We start from the raw sequence: 13,829 nt of genomic DNA, 5'->3' as shown, positions 1-13,829 counted from the left end.
CTCAGAGATAAAGAATCCACCTGCCAGTGCAGGAGACAAGGGTTCAAGCCCTGATCCGGGAAGATCCCACAAGCCGTGGAGCAATTAAGCCCGTGCTCTGCAACAAGGGATGCCACCGCAACAGAAGCCTGCACACCAACAGCTAGAGAGCAGCCCCTGCTAACCACAGCTAGAGAAAGCCCAGCCAGCAACGAAGACACAGCACAGCCACAAATAAATAAATAAAATTATTTTAAAAAGAATGTGGGACTGAGAATACAGAACCCCCCTGTAAATTCTGGGGAGGGCTCTGTGCACAGGAAAGGGACAGGTATTTTCACTCATGAAGGGCTACATCTTGAATTCATGACTGAGCACTGAATAACCGCATTATTTAATAACTGCTTTATTTAAACTGGCCACGTGGTTCATTTCTCACAGTGAAGTATATCGTAATAAACCATTCACATTTACAGGGTAAAGATGCTGAGTCAAGGCAGGTTACCGGGGAATTCTGCATCATTATCCTTGTTTCTATGACTTTTGATAACAGATTTTGCCTGCAGAGCTGCTATAAAAATAAAGCAAATTCAAATGTAAGCCTTACACTGTGCAGTATCCACAACTGATGATTAATCAGATAGATCTTCGCAAGAAAAAGAATTGAGGAAAGGTCATCGAGGGCCATGTCTTTATAAGGAAATTCAGAATGTCTTGGGGACCCCCTGGTGGCCCAAGGGTTAACTCTGTGCTTCCACTGCAGGGGGCACAGGTTGTTATCTCTGGTCTGAGAACTGTGAGGTGGCGCCCTGTGAATGCAGGAGACAGAAGAGACTCGGGTTTGATCCCTGGGTCGGGAAGATCCCCTGGGGTAGAAAACGGTAACTCACTCCAGTATTCTTGCTTGGAGAATCCCCATGGACAGAGGAGCCTGGCGGGCTACAGTCCATAGGGTCGCACAGAGTCAGGCATGACTGAAGCGACTTAGCATGCAAGCAGGCACTGGAATAATATCCTAGAAGTCCTTCATTGGAAGGACTGATGCTGAAACTGAAACTCCAATCCTTTGGCTACCTGATTCAAAAAGCCGACTCACTGGAAAAGACCCTGATGCTGGGAAAGATTGAGAGCAGGAGGAGAAGGGGACGACAGAGGATGAGATGGTTGGATGGCATCACGGACTCAATGGACATGAATCTGACCAAACTCAGGGAGACAGAGAAGGACAGGGAAGCCTGCTGTGCTGCGGTCCACATGGTCACAAAGAGTCAGATGCGACTGAGCAACTGAACAACGACAAGCCGTGAGGTGTGGCCAACAAAACAGAAAAAAAGAAAATACAGAATTTGGCAGGCCCCAATTAACTGCACTACCTATTGAGGTGTTTTTCTCTGGATGCCCACCTGGAAGGACCTCCTCCAGACTGGCCAACATCAGCACAAGGGCCTGAGTGACGACAGCTGGGTGGGGCACGCATCCACCCAAGAGAGTTCGCAGAGCCTCTCCTCCCCACCACGGAGTGGTTCTCTCCAAAGCCTTGGCGGGGGCCGGGGCGGGGGGTGGCGCCCATGTGCTTCTCCTTTGCACCCAAAAGTGCAATTGAACTGGTCAAACCACATGTTCCAATCTGGGGACTGCAGAAGGCAGCTGTACCCATAAAACCTGCCTACAGACAAGGGATTCACACCAGGGAAATGACTCTCACATCTGGCCCCTTAGGGATCCTCATAAAATCCCCGTGAGACAGGATGACAGGTGTCAGAGGCACCGGCTTAAAGAGGAGGAAATGCAAACCCAGAAATACACACAGCTGATCCGGTGTCATGTCCAGTGGGCCCAGGGGAGGGGGAGCACCAACACCCAGGCCCTTGAGCTGCACAGTGGTCTGGGAAGCAGCCTGTTAGAGGACGGAGCACAAGCTTCAGAAAACACAGATGGAGGTTCAGATTCCAGCTCTGCCATGTACTCAGATGTGTGTGTGTCCGTGTGTAAGTGTGTGTGGCCTAGAGCAAATGTCATCGCCATTCACAAGATCTGTTTCCTGGCAAATAAAGTAGGCACATTGCTCATAACTAACATCAGGCCTCCCGCGCAGGAACAGACTTTGTATCTTTCCAACTGCAGCCGCAGGCCAGCAGCAGTCCTCCAAGAATGCAGGTCGCCATGTGGGTGCCATCCCGCCTCTTGCCACTGTACTTGATACCGCCACTAAATGTCTTTGACATTTAACAGCATCATTGCTATACTTCACTCTGCACAAAAATCTATGCTGGCGAAAGTTCAAAGAACCCAAAATTCTGAGCATCACCGACTCAATGGACATGAGTTTGAGTAAGCTCCAAGAGTTGGTGATGGACAGGGAAGCCTGGCGTGCTGCAGTCCGTGGGGTTGCAAAGAGTTGGGCACGACTGAGCGACTGAAGAGAACCGAAATCTTTTAAAAAGGGCACAGATGAGCTGACACTTGGGGAAAAATCAGTGATACAGGTATAATCTTACAAATGAAGTATTTCAGAAAAAACAAAGTCCAAGTTACAGTATAAAACAAGTTTTTTTAAAGGCAAGGTTATTTTGTGTTTGTTTCCAGTACAAACTTGTACTACTTGTTTAATTGTGTGGAAGGGAGTGACTCCTTAGAGAGTCACTGCCTGTCCTTAAGGAGCTTACTCCCCTCCCCACCAGAATGTTGGAACACAACCTAACATACCCTGCTGAATGCTGTGTGTGTGCTGGGGGTCAAGAGCCTTGGGACCCCAGAGGAAGCCAGTATACTGGTGGGAGAGGGGGATCCTGACCCCTTGATGTGGGGAAGGACAGAGCTGGCAGGAGTCCCGGACCCCGGTAATAACAAGGTGAAGCAAGGCTTCCCAAGGGAGACCCAACTGTCCCAAAGGTCCCTCACTATCTTAGAGTACAGCAATCCAGGGGAGGGACTTCCTTGGTGGTCCAGTGGCTAACACTTTGAGTGCTTCAAATGCAGGGGGCCCAGGTTCGATCCCTGGTCAAGGAACTAGATCCCACATGACGCAACCAAGAGTTCACAGGCTGCAACGGAAGAGCCCGCATTACGCAATGGAAATCGAAGCTCCCACGTGCCACAACTAAGACCCGGTGCAGCCAAATAAATGTTAAAAAAAAAAAAGAAAAAGAAAAGAAAACCGCACAACAATCCAGGGAAGAAAGGGACTCAAACTTTCCCTTGCAAATACCTGAATGCCTGCTCTGGGTCATGGAAATGGGGAGGAAGGCAAGTTCAAGAGCCATTTAGGAAGCAGAAGCAGCAGGTGCAGCTTAGGGGCCAGTTGGGAAGAATCTAGGAGGATCCTGACCTCCCGGGACGTGGGAGTGAACCACCACATCCAGAGTAGGAGCAATTTCTTTCTTTTCTGCCTAGAGAACTTGGTGTCCAACGATCAGCTGATAAGCCCTCAGAAGTTGAGCCTGGCCGCCCTGCTTCCCAACCCTCCATGAGGCCATTGCCCTACTGTACCGCAACTACTTTCAATTATTAACTTCCCGAAACATTGTTGGACATAAAAACAACTCATGCAAAAAAAAAAAAAAAAAGTAAAGGGCATTCCACAGTCACCTTACCTAAGGAGGTCAAGTTGGCCTCAGTCCAGGGCCTGCTGGGAACGCAGTGTCCACCTAATATTTGCTTGGGGCAAAAGGTGAAATTCACAAAAGGCAGCAAAATAATCAGAAATCAACAAGCAGAAAATATTCCTTATTTGTGTTAACTAGCAGATTTTCTTTTAAATGCCCTGTACAGCCTGGACTATCTCTGCAGTTGTCAAAGAAACAATAGGGGTGGCTTCTCGGGAGGGGCACGAGAGAGGCAGCCCGTTCTGTGCTGAATTCCCATTGGTACCCACTTCGTTTTGCATCTTGGGCTTGTGTTACCTATTTTTTTAAACAGAAAAGTCCTCGTAGCAAAAGCTCAAAAGAGGGGCTAGGGCAGAGGGCTCGTTGAAGTTGGGAGACAGAGAATCTCCGAAACACACTTGAAACAGACCAGCTGGAACAACAATTTTCTTCTTAAAAGCAGCAATTTTTTCCGGAATTCAAAGTGCAGGCTTCCAGCGGCAGCTGCACTCGGTCGGGTCTGCCAACAACAACCATGCAGAGTGACTAAACAGTTTTTTCCAACAAAGGAAAAAATGCATCCGATCAAAGTGCAGAAGCAGCCCGAGGCCCGGAGCGGGAGCGCGTTTCCGCCTCCCACCTTCCCACCGCCTTCAGACTCCAGGCTGCGACTTTAATTGCTCGCTCGGAAGGCGTCCTCGCGGCCGCCGCCGGCAACTGCGGTCGACGCGCCCCGCCCCTCCCGCGGGCGTCACGTGACCGCTGAGAAAAGTAGGGGAAAGGTTACGGCGAGCCCCGCCCCCGGCCTGGCGCGTCCCGGGCGCGCAGATCCTGTTCCACCCGCCCGGCCCACAGAGACCTTCCGGAGCGATCTGGCGCGGGTCGCCAGCGCTGTCACCCTGGAGGCAGCAGGCGACAAAAAGCGCCTTTGGGTGGGAAGGCCTGCGTGGTCAACCTTGGGGACAGCGGAGAGCCTGCTGTCCCCGAAGACAACCCACGTCAGAAGGGCGGCGCCGCGCCCGGAGAGCGCAAGGCGCCTCCGGAAGGGGCTCACCGCGAAGCCCGAGAACAATTAACGGTGCTTCCATGAACCCGCGCGCGGGGCCAGGGTTGCGTAAGTCCGCGCCCTCGCCCCAGAACTCCCCAGACACCCAGGCTTGACCGCTCGGTGACCACGGGCCCGGGACTAAGGGCGACAGCGACGCCAGGTGCATTCTCTTCACCTCCTGTTTTCAGTACAAACTCGAAAGGTTATTTGGGCCGGTGCGTGACGCCCATTTCTGCCAGTCTGATACAGAGTGTGTGCACGGCTCAAGGTGGCCCTTTTTCCAATTCTCACAGCTGTTCACATGGAGTTCAGCATTCAAGATCAGATCTCGCCACACATCTTAGGAAGGAAACCGGTCATTTACATACGAAAAGGAGCCCTGGAGCCCGCAGAGGCAGAACCACCCCGAACTCGGCAAGAATGCAGCCTCCAGTTCCTATCACAACGAAACACTCCCCTGCCTCCACGATAAACAGTATCACCTTAAATAATTTGTAAAGTTTGGGGGGGCTGATGCTTGCTGGCATTAAAAAAAAAAAGACCAGTGTGCTCGACCATTTTTTATTCATTTGGCTTGGGGTTTAGGAAATGGTAACCCACTCCAGTATCCTGGCCTGGAGAATCCCATGGACAGAGGAGCCTGGTGGGCTACAGTCCATAGGATCGCAAAGAGTTGGACACGACTGAGCAACTACCCTTTCTTTCTTTCTTTCTTAGAAGGAAGTAAACATGCTTGAATATCTGCAATGACCAGAAACCGGACTCCTGTGTGAGAAAATGGTGTAACAACAACAACAAAAGGTGTAACAAAATACACGTTTCAGGAGGTTAAGCTGAATTTCATTTTATCAGGTAGCTTGCAAAGTTATCAGTTTCCTACTAAAATCTGCCCTTCGATATTTTAATATCACATGAAGCGCAGAGGAACCGAGAGTAGTTCCGAGTTGGGAATATTAAGTTTGCTCTGTATTCAACCTGATGACGAGATTTTTAACTGTTGGAGTGAAGAGTACGATCATCCTTCTCTTTGGCATTAATGAAAGTCAGCCGCCGATTTACAATATAAAGACGCTGACCCACGGTCTTTCCAAACAAAACGAAAGGGACTGGCTGTCGGCTCGCCTAGGTAGTTGGGGTTAGGGACTGACGGAGCCCGGGATGCTCCACCGCCCTGACCACGCCGTCCGGGCTCGCAGGCCAAGTTCGCCTGGGCCTGGTCACGTGAGGCCCCCACACCCTCCCACCCCCCGCAAGTCAGTTCCCTGTCCCGGCACGACCTTGGGCAGCCTCCGCGGCCACCTGCCCTAGACCGCGCGCCGCACGCGGGGATGGAGGACACTCGCGAGCGGGGACTCAGGCCAGGCGCCCCGTTTCGAATGCACCTAGGGCGCTCGGACTGCGCCTGAGTCCCAGCGCCAAGGGCGTGTCCCCACCGCTGCACTGCGGGGGCGGACGCCTGGAGGGGGGTCGGCGGCGTCCTTCTGAGTCCCTAGCGTCCCTCTGGCTCCCGCTTGGGACCGGCCCGCGATCCGGCGACTGCACCCCAGACCCAATCCACCCCAGGAGGGGGAGGGATGGGGCGAGGTCGAGAAAGGATCCGCAGCGCCCTGCTCAAGTCCTCTGCCAGGTCCGGAGGGCTGAGCATCACTCCCGCTGCCCTACTGCGGATCCCCAGACTCAAACCACTTCGGCGAGGGGAGTAGGGTATAAGGAGGGGAGAGGGAGCCGGCGGTCCTGGTGGCCCCCGGCCGGGGGCATCGTGCCAAGTCCGGAGAGTCAAGCACCCCGCCAGCTCCCGCACAGTACCTGTCCCCAGGCCGATCGACCCTCGGACTGACCCCCAGACCCAAACTACCCATTCCTTGAAAGTGAGGGTGAGATAGGAAGGGAACGGGAGCCGGTGGCCTTAAGGGCCCCCGGCCGGAGGAGTCCTGCTAAGTTCGAAGGGCTGAGCATCCCTAACCTGCAGCCGCACCGGACTGCTCTCCTGCGCCAGGGTCGCGGACCCCCTAGACCCGGTCCGCTGCGGGGTATGTGGTGTCCCTCCTCGCTCCAGTTTCGAGCTCTCCACGAACCCCGCGTCCCCCGGCGGCCCCAGCCCAAGAAGTGCTCCCCCCCGCCCCGCCTCGATCGGGACCCCTGCCGTACCCGTCCGCACCCGGCCCCGGGCCCCGCCGCAGCCAGTGCTCGGCGCCCGCCCGCCCTCCCCGCGGCGCGCGGACTCAGCCCGGCCTTACCGAGTCTGTGGACAGAGGTGCAGCGGCAGAGACAGCGGCGGCCGAGTGAGCGAGGGACGAGCGGGAGCCGGGGGTGGGAGGACCGCGGGCGAGGCTGAATGCTCCCGGCGCGGGCAGAGGCCGATTGGCTGAGACGCTCGGGGCTGCGGCCGCGCGGGCGGCGACTCCCGGCGCCAGGCGGGCCGGGGGCGGGGCCTGGACGGGGCGGGGCATCCTCAGGGGCGGGGCGCCCTGGGCAGCTGGGCCCGCGAGGAAACTGAGGCTGGCGGGGGGTGTCACGCCACCTCCGCCTCGGCAAGCCTGGGGCCTAGGGGAGATTTCTCGCCCTGCGAACCTCAGTTTACTCATCTGAAAAATGGGCCAGCTCATTAGGGCTATGCCCATAAACGCGCTCAGCACAGTGCCTAGTTCATGCTCGACCTTTATAGGCATTGCCCCGTATAATCCTCAGGGCACTCCTATAAATAGCTGATCCTAGCCCGGGCTGGAGAAGGGATCACTAACCTGCCCACTAAGATCACACTAAGAGGATGGATCCGACTGTCTGATTCTAGAGCCCACACCTCAGATTGGACCCTCTACCGGGAGTGAGAGCGGAGAGGATCTTTGGGCCGCGTGACTCCTGGCGCTGAAACCTTAATGCTTATTCCAGTGAGCTTTCTGAGCCTCTTCTTCATATAACTGGGATAAAAATTCCTCCCCTGCGAGGCTTTGGTAAGATTTAGGAAACTATTCAGATGCCGAAAGCATAGTAGGTACCAGGAAAGAACTGGCTGGAGGTGGAGACGAAGTGACCCGTATACTTTGTGTGGGTCCTGGGCTCGCACTGGCCGGTCTCAGGGTCTAAATCTAGGCCGATGGCAGCTGCCACTGGGCGGCTACATCGTGGGGTCCGCGCTTCCCGCGGGGTCAGCCGCACCTTCCCTGTCTTTGCCGAAACTGCTCCCTAGGCCCCAGCTCGCGGTCCCGCATACAGCAGGTGCTCCGTCAAAAAACCCGTTTAATGACCAAAGACCGGGCTTTCCTAAAGGCCAACCACTTCTTTGGATGGTGAAAAACCCTTGCTGGCCTCTGCCTTTCGGTCTGCAGTATTTGGTCGGCACCGCAGATGGATTTAGAAGAGAAAATGAAAGTCCTCTCTAGTTCCCGCCCCCATCGCCGCAGCCACTACTCCGCGCTGTGGGCGCACACTCTTCAGGCTGCTTTGAATGAAGTCGCAGGATACCTTTGTTTTCACTTGGGTTAGGTTGTGGACGGGTCACCGAGATAACCAAGGCTTTCACTCTATCTAACGCGCCCCAGGGACACTTAGTGCTTCCCTAGTGGCTCAGACTGTAAAGAATCTGCCTGCAACTTTGGACACCCGGGTTTGATCCCTGGGTCAGGAAGATCGCTTGGAGAAGGGAATGGCAACCCACTCCAGTATCCTTTCCGGGAGAATCCCATGGACAGAGGAACCTGGTGGGCTACAGTCCATGGGGTCGCAAAGAGTTGGACACAACTGAGTGACTAACATGGACACTTGGGCTCCCCCTTGTCACTTTCACAGGCATAAATGAAGCTGCATGGGCAGTCAGTGTGCGTCTTTGAAAGACTGTATCTCCCTGTAGATCACTAGACGTGAATCAACAAGGTCAAAGGACAGGCACATGAGATATCTTGGTGACATTTTGGTGCCACTTGCAGAGCCGAGCTGCTCTCTTGGAAAGCCTCCACTCCCGTGGGTGCCTGGGAGGGCACCCTCATCTCCGGGAGCTCACCACTGCTGACCCTCAGTCCTAAAGAGGGTGGAGCTGGGGTATCTCTCCTTATTTTAATTTGCATTTCTTTGAAGTTAGAAGTTGAAGATTTCATTCCCCTGCTGGCTCCTGTCTGGCTGGTGAGCGATCCCAGACCGAGAAGCCTGGAAGATCTCATGGCCCAAGAGGGCAGGTGGGCTGGACCAGGGTGCACGTGGCGAGGCTGGGCTGCACCGCACCTGCCCTGGTCGCTCCAGCGTCCCCTTGCACGCATCTACCTGCTTGTGGGCCTTCTAGGCTTGTGCCTCGCAAGTTGGACTGCCGCCCTACCTCACATGCCCTTTCCTCCGATTCTTAGAACCCCAGCTGTTTGCGGGTCCCCGGCCCAAGGTCACTTTCTCCCTCATTCCTTTCCCCCTCCCACGCCCCTCGGGGAATGGGGGGGGCGGGCGGAGGGGCGCAGGGGGGTGGCGGGGGGCACCGGGTCTGTTTCCAGGGCTCCACGGCCTTGACTGTGCAGCCCTGCCTGCGAGCCGCCTTGGTGTCACCTGCTGCCGGGAGGGACAGGGGCAGGGACCGCGGTGGCCTCCCCACTCACCTGTGCCCCAGAGGCTGGACTCTCTCTGGGGACCTTAAGGAGCCCAAAACCACGAGCAGCTGCAGCCAGGGGGCAGAGGCCTTACTCCCTTCTCAGCTCTGCTCCCCAGACTGCAGCTCCCTGGGGACTGCAGTTCCCTGTAGTGAACAGAGCATCTAGGTCCCTGGGGAGCTCTGGCCTGATTGGACCCTGAGTTTCCTCAGGGCCAAAAATAGGCTAGAGTCTGCCTCAGAAAGTAATCTTTCTCCTTCTCTGTTTTCCCCAAATTCTTTCCCAGTTTGATTGGAACACACTGTAGCAGCTGCCTGTTGTGGCTATAAGGAACCCTTTTTAAAAAAATGCATGTAATGATTTCATTACTACTCAAACATTGTCCCTCTGTTCTTCTGATTTCTTTAAAGCAAATCCAGAACTCTTATCATCTTGTCCACGAGTTCTTGAGTACCAATCACTAAAAGATAAAGATTCTTTGATTATTTACTTCTAAATTTTTTTGGCGGTGGTGCATGGCTTGTGGGATCTTAGTTTGCGATCAGGGATGGACCCGTGCCCTTGGCAATGAGAGAGAGGGCAGAGTCCTAACCACTGGACCGCTAGGGAGATCCCTAAAAGATAAAGGCTCTTTTAATGAAAACATAACGGCAATGCCACTGTCCAACCCAAAATAGAGAAACAATTGTAATACAAAACTTGTAAAGCCTTCCTGGCTTGCCAAGAACACAGTTGAGTCCCACTCACTCTTGCCAGCCACATTTCTTGCTGGCATCTCCCAGCGGGTTCTGATCCAAAAGTGTGTGAGATTTTGGGGAACTCAGTTTCCATTTCCCAATGGAAGAATTTTGTAATCTCTGGGTTCTGCACTTCTGAACTTGAACTTTGAACCCTGTGGGCCGTGAGTAAACAGTGACAGTTACACGTCAGGGTAGTGACAGTGTTTGCTTGGCCAGCATCACTGGCATTTGGTGAAGACAAAATGAAGTAATGCAGATGCATTAGTAAAGAAGGAAGGCAGCTAGACCATGTGCCGGTGAAAGCAGCTCAGAGTGACAGCATATTCTTAATTGAATGGGCTCAGCTTATGACCCAGCAACCCTACTCCTGCAAGTGCAACAAAAAAGAAATGAGAACCCACGTCCTGGAAAAGACGCGAGCAAGAAGGCTTACAGAAGATTCGCTTCCGGTGACAAAACCCAGAGACAACCCAGATATCCAGCAGCAACAGAATGGGTAAATAAATCGTGGTTTCGCCATACAGCGTACTACTACTCAGAAAAGTCGACTGCTGAACACACCCAACGTGGGGAGATCTTACAGATGTTACGTGGAGCAAAAGGAAGCCAAACAAACACACAAAAGTAAGTATGCTGCATGATTTCAATAACAGAAGTGAGACGTACTGATGGCAGTGATGGTAATCACTAGAAATACACAAAGAAGCCCCCAGTGTGGGCGTGTGTGTGAAAATGCATCGCTCTGTACGCTTAACAATGTATACTCTTAACAATCTTTGCTCCCTGCATGTTCAGCCTCAGTTTTAGAAATCAAAACTTAAAAAAGATCCTTGAGGTCGAGATCTTGACAGGCCTGCCTGGACACTGGGACCTCAAAGACCAGAAAGGACTGTTCTGCAGCGCATATTAGCAGATGCCTGCATATGCAAATGAGAGCACTGACGGAAGACTTCCGCGTCAAGATGCTAATTCCTCCCCTTTGGAGAAGGAGCTGGGGAGGTCAAGAGCTTTTGAGTGCATAGTTTTTAAACTTGGGGGAGGCTGGTTCACTAACCCTTTGAGAACCTGATGACAAGCTGCAAACCTTTTTTTCCAGAAAAAATGCGCACACACATTAAGAGTGGTAAAGAATATCAGTCTTGGAGCTTCCTAAGCCCTTGTACCAACTCCTGACCCACATAGATTAAGAAAAATGTATCCGCAATTTTGAAACAAGGTAGAAGGGTATCTGAAATGTCCTTTCACTGGCTCACTGTCTAACAGGCCGCCCAGGGATTGGCTCTTTCTCTAGGGAATTGTGTCTTGACTAAGCCCTAGATGCTGCAAAGTTACAAGTAACTGGTAAATTTTTGTCCAACAAAAATGCAAGGGTTAAAACAGATCACAAATAAGGACCTACCGTATAGCACAGGGAACTCTACTCAGTACTCTGTAATGGCCTATGTGTATGCATAACTGATTCACTCTGCTGCACACCTGAAATTCACACAACATTGTAAATCAGCTACAGGCCAATAAAATATTTTTTTTCTTTAGCCATGGACTTTATTGTTTGAATATTTGCAATTATTATTCTATACACAAACGTTAATTTCTTACAAAACTCTGTATTCCATATTGCTAGGTCACTTCACTCTTCATTTTATGTCACATTTCCATCAAGAACTATTTCCCCAAATCACAGCCTGCCTGATTGTGTGTTGTTGTTGTTCAGTTGCTAAGTTGTGTACGACTCTGCGATGCCATAGACTAGCCCACCAGGCTCATCTGTCCATGAGATTTTCCAGGCAAGAATACTGGAGTGGGTTGCCATTTCCTTCTCCATAAAATTTTTTTAAAAAGAAAAAGAAATGTGAGGATTTCTATCGGTTGAAAAAAAGAATTTTCCCCAAAGTTGTGGTTTTGTCTACCTTCCTGTGCAGGGAAACCCCCCGCTCTTCCCCATTGTGTATTTCTTCTCTGTTTTCTTTACTGCTCACAGGAAACATTTCACTTTCTTTTGGAAAGAATTTTCTTGTTTAAAACTTTATTTGTTTGCCACACTGCATGACACTTGGAATCTTAGTGCCTTGACCAGGGATCGAACCCCTTCCCCCTGTAGCAGACTAACCACTGGACCACCAGGGAATTCCCCAACACTTCACTTCTGAGTTTCTGGTCACCCAGTGCGTGGAGGTTTTCCCCACACCAACAAGCAATTCACGGACACCAGTAGCGTGTCCAGGAACCAACTCCAGTCTGACACCCTCTATCCACTGACAGCATCAGATTTCACAGGTTAAGGGCTCAGACCCACAAGACTGTCTCCCCTCTTCCCCTTCACGTCAGGTGCAAGCCCAGATTATCACCTGTGCTTCTGACCGCCTGCTACAGATCAGAGGTTCCTAAGAGCCCCCCTTGAGTTCGACTGATCACAGAACTCAAGGAAGCACATTCACAAGCTCAGTAAAGGGCGTGATCAAGGATGCAGAGGAGCAGCCAGATGAAGGGATACGCAGGGCTCACCCGTGACCCTGTGCACCGCCTGTTCCCCGGGTGCCACCCTGTTGAGACCCTCTGCTCCATTTCACTGTTACCCCATCTCCCCCCAGGAGACTGCTCCTTCTGTAACCTGTGAGTCACCCCTGCCCCTGTCCCCCTCCCCTGGGACTTGTTCCGAGATGCTCTCCCTGGCTGCCTTCCATCTGCCCTGCCCCAGCCTAGATGAGGTTCCCAGCTTCTTGCCCTGGCCCTACCTCTGCCTGCCAGCCCTTCTCCCCTGCGAGATTCCACCTTGCCACACTGGCACCTCCATTCTGACTCTCCCAAATCCCCAACAGAGGGGCCTGCTCAAGAGAAATGACTCAACCTCCTTGCTTTCTAGGCCTGAGTGACCCACCAGGAGAAGTCAAGCTTCAGGTGCCAGCAAAGCAGGGCCACAAGGAAAGGAAAAATGGGGGAGAGGTGTTATATTTTCTATGTTGAAGAAAGCACCAAATAGCCTTCGAGGGGAAAATGAGACCCTTGATGGATTGTCTTACACTTAACGTTAGTAATATGATTAGGGTAACCTCTTCACGTGTAATTTAAAAGATATTAAATTACGATATTAAATTAAAATATTTAATTTAAATATTAAATTACATGTGAAGAGGTTACCCTAATCATTTTAGCAAGTAGGGCATTTTTTGCTTGTTTTTGGCCATACCATGCAGATCTTACTTCCCCAAGCAGGGATGGAACCCACACCCCCTGCAGTGGAAGTGCGCTGGACCACCAGGGGAGTCCCAAGTAGGACTTTCAGATGATCTGAATACAGCCCTGGTCTTACCTGTATTCATTCACTTGTCCATTCATTCATTCACTTGGGAAATATGGACTGAGCAACTCAGCAGTGACAGAGCCTTTAGATCAAGGCCTGTCCTTAGGAGTCCACTTTCTGGTGGGAAAGGCAGGCAAGAAACAAGTACTGTCTCCTGTGAAAAGAAAGGGAAAATGAGGAAACAGTAGAAAGTGGGAGAGAGGGTGTGTCGCCTTGGACAAGGTGGGTGGGGACTGCTATTCCATGGACCACAAGCTCCAAAGAATGGGAACCGTATAACCAGAACCTAATGTATCACAGAGCCTTCGAAATGTTAGCTGTATGATTAACCGATGAATCGGTGGTGGATGGGTGGTGAACGGATGGGTGGGTGGGTGAATGGTGTATGCATGGAGGACCCTGCAGGCTTTGGCTTCCTGGTGCCCCTCCATTTGGCCCTTCCTTTCCAGGCCCTCATCCCATCTCAAAGTCCCCTGCAAGAACGTCTGTAAACTGTCCTGCACCTGAAGTCACCTTCTGGATCTCAACACCTCCGTTGCATCCTGTGATCTCAGGCAGATCTAGCTATTCACACATAATTTGCCTGGCACAACATGAAGTGAAAATGAAGAC

General features: G+C 52.2%; 1 protein-coding gene and 1 long non-coding RNA gene across 4 annotated transcripts in view; one reads left to right on the top strand and one right to left on the bottom strand.

The window, feature by feature from the left end:
• The window catches only part of CPT1A (carnitine palmitoyltransferase 1A), a 60,342-nt gene extending 53,447 nt beyond the window's left edge, over positions 1-6,895 (bottom strand). For 2 of the 3 annotated variants that reach the window (XM_086385233.1, XM_086385235.1), the window contains exon 1: positions 6,849-6,895. The gene's annotated coding sequence lies outside the window, so the exon portion shown is untranslated. Of the gene's footprint in view, positions 1-3,572; positions 4,292-6,848 lie in introns of those variants that run through there. The other variant, XM_086385234.1, reaches the window with a different exon arrangement.
• On the top strand, positions 4,317-5,158 carry LOC147341750 (uncharacterized). Its single transcript, XR_015158007.1, has 2 exons — positions 4,317-4,771; positions 4,905-5,158. It is a non-coding gene; the product is annotated as an uncharacterized LOC147341750 (long non-coding RNA).
• Positions 6,896-13,829: the final 6,934 nt, after the last annotated feature.

Source organism: Bos grunniens, chromosome 29 (genome assembly GCF_055505025.1).
Source record: "Bos grunniens cultivar Pamir isolate PY7600 chromosome 29, Bosgru_T2T1.0, whole genome shotgun sequence".
NCBI lineage: Eukaryota > Metazoa > Chordata > Mammalia > Artiodactyla > Bovidae > Bos > Bos grunniens.
This window is presented reverse-complemented; position numbering and strand designations above follow the sequence as displayed.